Genomic DNA, 9,209 nt, shown 5'->3' with positions numbered 1-9,209 from the left:
TTAGAAACAACAGAAATTTATTTCTCACGGTTCTGGAGTCTGGGAAGTCCAAGATCAATGTGTGGGAAGATTCAGTGTCTGGCCAGGCCCAGTTTCTGGTTCATAGATGGAACCTTCTTGCTGTGTCCTATCATGGTGGAGTGGGTGAGCTAGCTCTCTGTGGTCGCTAAATCCTAATCATGACGGCTCTGCCCTCATGACTGAATTACCCTTCAAAAGTCCTACTTCCTTATGCCATCACTTTGGGGTTTAGGATTTCAACTCATGAATTTTAAGGGGACACAAACATTTAGTCCATTGTATGTGTGGGGCGGGTCAAGAAGAAAGGTCCTCTCTCCCTCTTGCCCTACTGGCTGCTTCTTGCCTTCTGAATTCATCTCCACTTTGCCCTCATGTGGATTCCAGCAGCTAGCTTCCCTTTTGGTAGGAATGTTTGAGGTTGTGGCTTCAGCTGATGCCCATGGCTGGGCACAGTCTCCCCAGGGGCCAGGATTCTGTTGCTCCTGTGGCTGGGGCATGCATGAAGAAGTCCTGTCCAATGTGGCATGTTCTGTCACTGAAGATGTTCCTCAAATCTGGAAAAACAACCTTGAGGAATTATTCAGTAATCACAAAGTATAAAACCTTCCAGCGTTTACCTCTGCCCGGGAACCTGCCCTTTTAGATGAGGAAATTCTGGCCGGGTGCAGTGGCTCACACCCATAATCCCAGCACTTTGGGAGGCAGAGGTGGGAGATCACTTGAGGTCAGGAGTTCAAGGCCAGCCTGGCCAACATGGCGAAATCCCGTCTCTACTAAAAATACAAAAATTAGCCGGCCTGGTGGTGGGTGCCTGTAATCCCAGCTACTTGGGAGACTGAGGTAGGATAATCGCTTGAACCCAGGAGGCGGAGGTTGCAGTGAGCTGAGATGGCACCAATGCACTCCAGTCTGGCGACAAGAGTAAGACTCCATCTCAAAAATAAATAAATAAACAAATGGATGGATGCATGGATAGATGAGGAAATTCTCTTTCAAGTCTTCCTTTCCTGCAAAGCCACCTGTTATGGGTTGAATTGTGTCCCTCTAGAAAATATATGTTGGAGCATATCTAATACAGGGCTGTATTAGTTCGTTTTCACACTGCTGATAAAGACACACCTGAGACTGGGTTACTTATAAAGAAACAGAGATTTAATGGACTCACAGTTCCACGTGGCTGGGGAGGCCTCACAATCTTGGTGGAAGGTGAAAGGCACATCTTACATGGCAGCAGGCAAGAGAGAAAATGTGTGCAGGGGAACTCCCATTTATAAAACCATCTGATCTCATGAGATTTATTCACTATCACGAGAACAGCACAGGAAGGACTCACCCACCATGATTCAACAACCTCTCACTGGGTTCCTCCCATGACATGTGGGAATTATGGGAGCTACAATTCAAGATGAAATTTGGGTGAGGACACAGCCAAATCATGTCAAGCCCTAACCCCTAGTACATCCGAATGTGGGTCATTACAGAGGTAAAAAAATTAAAATGAGGTCACTAGGATGGGCCCTCATCCGATATGACTGCTGTCCTTAAAAGGGGGATATGTGGGTACAAAGACAGACATGCATAGAGGGAAGATGATGTAAAGAGACACGGGGAGAAGATGGACATCCACAAGCCAAGGAGGGAGGCCTGGAGCAGACCCCTCACAGCCCTGAGAAGAAACCAGCCCTGCAGGCATCCTGATTTCCTAGACCAGTTCTCCAGAACTGTAAAGACAGTAACTTTCTATTGTTTCAGGCAGCCTTAGCAAACTGATACACCATGTGTGGTGCCTCTTCCCCTTTGCACTACTTCTTGTTCACCCAGCTGCTCAGTCTTGGGCTATACACAGATCACAAGCTTCCTGAGAGCAAAGACTAGGATTATATTCTCCTTCTCAATCCCAGAGGCCCCTACATGGTGCAGAAACTCAATGAAACCATGTTGATTTAAAGGACTTTCCCTCCCTTCCTCTGTTCCCCTTCTTCTCTTAGACTTTCTGGCATGGTGTGTGTGGGAGGCTGAGCCTAATAACTGTGGTCCTTGCTGGTGGGCCTGGGGCACGGCTGTGCATTCACTCAGCTCTTGGGTTCTTGTGACTTGGTCTTTCTTTCAACTTCCAATCTGATGCTGGGAACAATCTTGCTCAGCCGTAGCATGTGTCACTGTGACCTTGAAAGGACATCACAGTGCAAACATGGCAATCCCCAAGAAGCTCTAGGGTTCAGGGGAGGGCATCCCAGGGAGGCCTCTCTGGGTGGTGAGGGGGTAGGGAAAGGGTCTTCTGGCTGTTCCCTCCTGGAAGCTGCTTCAAGTTCCCAGGGCTTGAGATACCACAGAAGCCTGGCTCTCCCTAGGGGTGGCAACCTTGGTCTCCCTGCAGACCCTTCTCAGAGCATGTTCCATTTAAACTTTGATGATGACAGTCTCTAAGCCTGGGGTGCCCACCCCTGCTCTGTCCTCAGGTGCAGCCCTCACAGCTCCAGGTGTGCTAGGGATTGCTGACGGGGAGGGGAAGATACTGAGGGGCCCCAGAGGGACGGGCACTGTATGACTAGAAAGAAGAGGCACTCCCGGAGGAAGGGGGTGGGCTTCTGATGCAGGGAGGGGCTATGAATTTTTACACAGTGGAGGGGGCCTGTGCCAGGCTCTCAGAGGGTGCAGGAACTGGACAAAGTGTTCTGGGGCTCAGGAGAGGGAGTGATCACATCTACCTGAAGGGCTGGAGAAGCCACACAGGGGAGGTGACATCTGAATTAGGCCCTGGAGAGTGACCAAAAACCCATAAGGAAGAGTGGAGGCTTCAGAGCTGCCTGCAGTCCTCCTTGCCTGGCACCTGAAGGTGTAGCCCATGGTGGGGAGACATTGCTGGCTGAAGAGACCCATTTCTTCCAACTCAGTTGCCAAGGATGGGCCTGTGATGGACCAAGTGCCAAGGGTATTTTAAAGAACAGAGCATGTCAGGAGAGTGGCAGGAAGACAGATTTACAGTGTTAACCCCACTTTGCCGTTCTCCAACTCCCTGTCCCCCTCCAACTTCCAAGCAGGTGACTTCCTGGTTCATTGCCTCAGCTGTGGAATGTGACAGACGGGAAGGCAGGACTGGACCTAAGGTTTGAAAAGCCCAAAGCCACTCCAGAATGTACAGGACTCAAGATCTAGCCAAAATCTTTGGCATATGGGAGGTTTGATGAGGTGGTGATTTCCTTGGTGGTGAGGGGAAGAAGGAAAGCAATGACAGTACAGAGATGGGGGTCCCTGGGAAACAGGGGGCAGATTGTCCTGTTTCCTGCAACCTAGAAAGAGCCCTGGGAGACCCCAGAGAGGTAATGGCTTAGTGTGCATGTTGAGGTAGATGGCACCTTGCCTTCTAGAGGTTCTCATCCCAGCGTGGTTCAGAACAGAATCAGTTCCTTCCCAAGACAGTCACAGTAGGGGCAGCAAACCTTCAGCCTTGAAAGGACCATGACCTTGACAGGGTATCTGTCTAGTGACTGCGCTGAGAGGTGAGTGATGGTGGCTGCCCTGCACACCTCCAGGGATGTGCTCACACGGCGGCCTCTGCTGCAGGCAAAACTCTAAAGATACTCCCCCTTCTCCAGTTCCCTGTTTGGTCAATCAAACACAAATTGAGGTTCTGCTGGGAAGGGGCTTTGCAGATGGAATTAAGGTTACTAATCAGCTGACCTTAAAATAGGGAGAAAACGCAGCACATCCAGGTGGACCCGATGTAATCAAGCAGAAAAGGAAGGCGGAAGAGTCAGTTGCCGCAGAAGGCCGAGTCCATGATCTTCCAAGTGTGAGAAGGATCTGATGCCTCCTGGATGATGTGCAAGGAGCAAAGAAGGAACTCTAAGGAGCTAAGGGTGACCCTAGCTGCCACCTAGCAAGTTTACCCACAAAGAAGTGAACTGGGCCAGCAACCTGAACGAGCTTGGAAGAGGATTTTTTCCTAGAGTCTCCGTCTGTAAGCCCAGCACAGCCAACACCTGGTAAGACCCATGTTGCACTTCTACAGAAACTGTGAGAAATAGTTTATGTTGTGTTAAGCCATTATATTTGTGGTAATTTGTTACAGCAGTGAGAGCAAACTGTATAGCCTTTTCATAGTGGTCTGCAGTTGTGTAGGGCACAAAGTAAGTGACAATAGGCATCCTCCAGACACCCATGTGACAAAAGACAATAAAGACCCCATTTCCCAGAGCTCAATGGGACGTTGACAACATCCTAGGTTCAGGGCTTGGGTAAATTCTACATCAACAGAGATTATGTTTCTGCCACATTGGCAGGATAGGAATCAAAGTAGAATTAAACTCTGTGACAGAAAAACGGTTTGTTGGCCAGACGCAGTGGCTCACGCCTGTAATCCCAACACTTTGGGAGGCCGAGGCAGGTGGATCACTTGAGGTCAGGAGCTGGAGACAAGCCTGGCAACATGGTGAAACCCTGTTTCCACTAAAAATACAAAAATTATCCTAGCGTGGTGGCGCACACCTGTAATCCCAGCTACACGGAAGGCTGAGGCACAAGAATCGCTTGAACCTGGGAGGTAGAGATTGCGCCACTACACTCCAGCCTGGGTGACAGAGCAAGACTCTGTCTCAAAAAAAAAAAAAAAGGCAAAGAAAAATGGTTTGTTTTCTGCACACCTGAACTTGTGGCCTAAGATTGGGACCCACTTCAAGAGATCTTGCATTAAATGGAGCTGGAATTAAGGCCTCCTAAATGCTGAGAGCTTCTGTGTCCAGGTTAGCTTTCAAAGGATAGGAGCAAGGGCAAGGAAGGCAGAACAGATAAATAGTTGCAGAGACTCCCAGACAGGTCTTCACCCCAATACAGCCGGACCCACGGAACCTTCCACCAGCCCAGAGAGGCTTTGCCCTGCTGCTTACATGCAAGAGGAGCTCTGGGGCCTGACTGCTGCTGCGTTGGGGATGAGCCAGCTGTCTGGGAGCTCTCAAAAGTACAGTCCTGCTTTCTCTGGCTTCCCACCATTGGGACTCAGAAAACAGTACTCTAAAATGAAAGCCTCAGAAGTTAAACATTTTTCTCTGCATACCTGCCCTCCTGTCTCTCAGGCCCATTCTCCCCTACTCTAGCCGTAGAAACTCGAATCCCTCTTTCCCATAGAAACCAGAACCTCTTTTCCCCGAAGCCAGCCATAAATCCTAAAAATATTACTCTTATTTTCCCTCTGCCTTTCTGTGTAAAAACTGGCCGTAAATAAATGATCCAACTTACCTCGTTTGACTAGGTCATAAGACCCCCTTTCCAGAGAGGGTCCTGTTCCATACACAGAAGGAAGAGACGCTGTACAGAGAGGCCAAGAATCTACACAGGCCTCACTGAATCTCCCAGCTCAGTCTATTAACATTAGATCGTACCCTTTTTTGTCCAATCGCATTTCTACACAGCTGTTCGTACTTCATTAATCCTAAGCATTAACGTGGCCAATTTCCCCGTTATCTTTGGGTTTTCATTCTGAAGTCTCCTGTGTATAAACGTTAAATAAATGTGTATGATTTTTCTCCAGTCAACCTGCTTTTGCACAACACATCTCACCAACAGGACTAACCTTCCTTAAAGGCATCCCCTTGGCTCCTTGCACCAGATAGGTAGGAGCAGGAGTTCCTGTGCTACAGCCAGAGCAAGCCTGTGGGCAGCCCGTGAGTGAGGTGTGTGACCTGAAGGAGGGCTGAGATCTAGTGGCTGCTCCCAGCACCCTGGTGACTTGGGAGGGCTGATGGACCTCCTAGGGTGACCAAGCATGCCAGGGACTCTGAGCCAGGCGCTGGGCTGCATGCAGAAAGCTCGGCGTGTGTGACTTGATGGAAGTTCTCATGGCCATTTGACGATCTACCTTAGATCCTCCTTGGTGTCCAGAACGCGGTGAGGCATCGGGGTCACTGGGGGCACCAAGAAGCCTCCTGGGAGAGGTACATAAAGTCCTGTGGCATAAGGGTGTCAGCACCACGGTCAGGGTACTAGGTCCAAATCCTGGCTTTTCTCTTTATTAGCTGGGTGAAACTGGGCATGCTTCTTAACTTCTCTGGGCAGTAGTGTCCTGATTTATAATTGGGGTTATTAAGATGATTTTCTCGTTTGCTTTGTTTTAAGGCTTTAATGAGATAACTCATGAGAAACAATTGGCGTGTAGGATGTACACAACACATCTCAGCTATGATAATGCACAACAGGCCTAGAAAGGGAGGTTTTGCATTTGATAGGATGCAAAAATCCTATTGAAAGTGCTCTGTGAGTAGTTAGAGAAGAAGGTGTGGTTACTAGGAGTCAACAGAGGTTCCTGTGCAGTGGACAGTGGTAGCTTTTGGCTGTATATCATCTAACCCTCATTTTCTAATAGCACCTATTACTTTTCCTTTTGGGGGACCATATTCTTGGGTTGTAGGGGAAGAGAGTGCCCTTTCATTCTAGACCCAAATGGGTCAGATCCTCCCTTTCCTACCTAGCCATGGGTTGGGCACATGCCTTTGGCTTGGCCAGTTACACTCTTTGTCCTGGAGATTGTCTCTGTGTCTCTTAGTGGACTCCTATTAGGTAGATATTGGGTCTTCTGGATTGGTCATCTTTTCTCCCATTTTCTCTCTCTCTATTTTTGTTCAATTTTCTGGATAGTTATCCTACTTTATCTTCCAGAGTTTCTGTTGAATTTACTACTTCAGTTGTTATAACTACATCTCCAAGAATTCTATCATGTTTTCCTTTTTTTTTTCAGACAGAGTCTTGCTCTGTTTCCCAGGCTAGAGTGCAGTGGTGTGATCCCAGCTTACTGCAACTGCCGCCTCCTGGGTTCAAGCGATTCTCCTGCCTTAGCCTTCCAGTAGCTGGATTACAGGTGCATGCCACCAGATTCAGCTAATTTTTGTATTTTTCATAGAGATGGGGTTTCACCATGTTGGCCAGGCTGGTCTTGAACTCCTGACATCAGGCGATCTGCCCCACTCAGCCTCCCAAGTGCTGGGATTACAGGCTTGAGCCACCGCGCCCGGCCTCATTATTTTATATATTCCATTAAGCTAATGACCATATTTACTTGTAATTTCCCAATTTTTTTTGGAGAATTTTTTTTTCCTAGCTCTGAGAGAAAAGTTTGCTATAAATATCTTTCTACATGTGGCTTTTATTTCTACCTAACTTGTTTTCTTGGAATAAATTCGAGGAGTAGAATTACCAGGTCAAAAGCTTATGGGTGTTTTCATCAGTCTTTCCTGTGTGTTGCTGAATTTCTAATGGTAGTGGATACAGGTACCATAGCAGCAGCAACAGGAGTACAATCCTCCCAGCAGTCTTTTTTTTTGAGACAGAGTCTTGCTCTGTTGCCCGGGCTGGAATGCAGTGGTGTGATCATGGCTCACTGCAGCCTCGACTTTCCAGGCTTAAGTCATCCTCCCACCTCAGCCTCCTGAGTAGCTGTGACTACAGGTGCGCACTACTGTGCCTGGCTAATTTTTTTGCATTTTTTTTTGTTGTAGAAATGGGGTTTCATCATGTTGCCCAGGCTGGTCTTGAACTCCTGAGTTCAGAGATCCACCTGCCTTGGCCTTGCAAAGTGCTGGGATGACAGGTGTCTGCCACTGCACCTGGCCAGCACTTGATTTTTGAGTCTTTTCTTTATAGTTGTTTGTTGTTATAAAGGTACAACATAACACCTTAACCTTAATTGAATTTGTCTATCTTTGAGTATTGGTGTGGTTGAACATTCTTTCATCTAGAACTGGGAAAACTGGCTGGGCGCAGTGACTCATGCCTGTAATCCCAGCACTTTGGGAGGCTGAGATGGGTGGGTCTCTTGAGGTCAGGAGTTCAAGACCAGACCAGTTCACCTGGCCAACACGGTGAAACCCCATCTCTACTAAAAATACAAAAATTAGCTGGAAGTGGTGGTACATATCTGTAATCCCAACTACTTGGGAGGCTAAGGCAGGAGAATCACTTGAACCCAGGAGGCAGAGGTTGCAGTGGGCCGAGATTGCGCCATTGCACTCCAGCCTGGGCTATAGAGGGAGACTCTGTCTCAAAAAAAAAAAAAAAAAAAAAGCGTAAACCCGGGAGGTGAAGCTTGCAGTGAGCTGAGATCCGGCCACTGCACTCCAGCCTAGGCGACAGAGCGAGGCTCCGTCTCAAAAAAATAAAAAAATAAAAAATAAAAAATAAAAAAAAATAGGGAAAATCAAGCCTGGAGAAAGTCTGTTAGATATAAAAAAAGTTCATAAGAGAATTTCCAAATAGATACAAAAGCAACATTATTTTGTGTTAGCTGTGGTTCTTAACCTGGGGTCCAAGGGCTGGGTGGGTTGACTCCCTGAAATAATATGCAGAGTTTTGTGACCATATGCATGTTAGCATGGAGAGGGTCCTTGGCATTCATCACAGTTTCACAAGGATCTGGACCTAAAAAGGCTCACTTACAGGGTGGAAGATTTCTGCCCCAAGTAGAAAAAGGCAACAGAGGAAAGCTCTCGAAGGCCACTTTTTGTTTGAAATCACATTCTGCCACTTGCTAGCTCTGTGACCTTGAGCTAATTATTTACTTCTCTGTGCTGCAAGTTTCCCTGCCTGTCAGGTTAGGTGGAGGTAATAACAATAGCATCTATTTCATAGGATTGTTGTGATTAAATGAGTTGACCCAGGTCAAGCACTTTTAATTTAATTTGTATTTTTAAAGGAGTTGTGTTCTTGTTCTGTGGCCCAGGCTGGAGTGCAGTGGCATGATCATAGCTCACTGCAATCTTGAACTCCTAGGCTCAAGGAATCCTCTTGCCTCAGCCTTCCAAGTAGTTGGGACCACAGGTGCACACCACCACACCTGGCTAGTTAAACTACTTTTAATAGAGCCTGGCACATAGCAAAGGTTTAATAAATGATGTTTACTGTTAAGAATTATTAATAACTGGAGCCTTCCAACAATAGCATAGGCTACATCATACAGCAGTGAGTTCCCTGTCACTTGAGGTGTTCATGAAGAAGATAACAGCTGTCAGGCAGGCTCTTGAGGGGATCCCTGAGTTGGGAGGGAGGAGGAATCTGGCATTCTGAGTTTCTGTGAATTAAATTTTCCTGTTGGGCATGTGGCAAATGGTGAGACTAGCAGTTCTCAAGAAGCCAACAGGCCTCCAGCAGGAGTGACAGCTGCGCCTGCTAATATGGAAATGTACTTCTGAGCAAGCAGCCTA

Source organism: Colobus angolensis, unplaced genomic scaffold (assembly GCF_000951035.1).
Source record: "Colobus angolensis palliatus isolate OR3802 unplaced genomic scaffold, Cang.pa_1.0 Scaffold134, whole genome shotgun sequence".
NCBI classification, from domain to species: Eukaryota; Metazoa; Chordata; class Mammalia; order Primates; family Cercopithecidae; genus Colobus; species Colobus angolensis.
The sequence above is the reverse complement of the archived record's forward strand: the minus strand, read 5'-3'. Positions refer to the sequence as shown.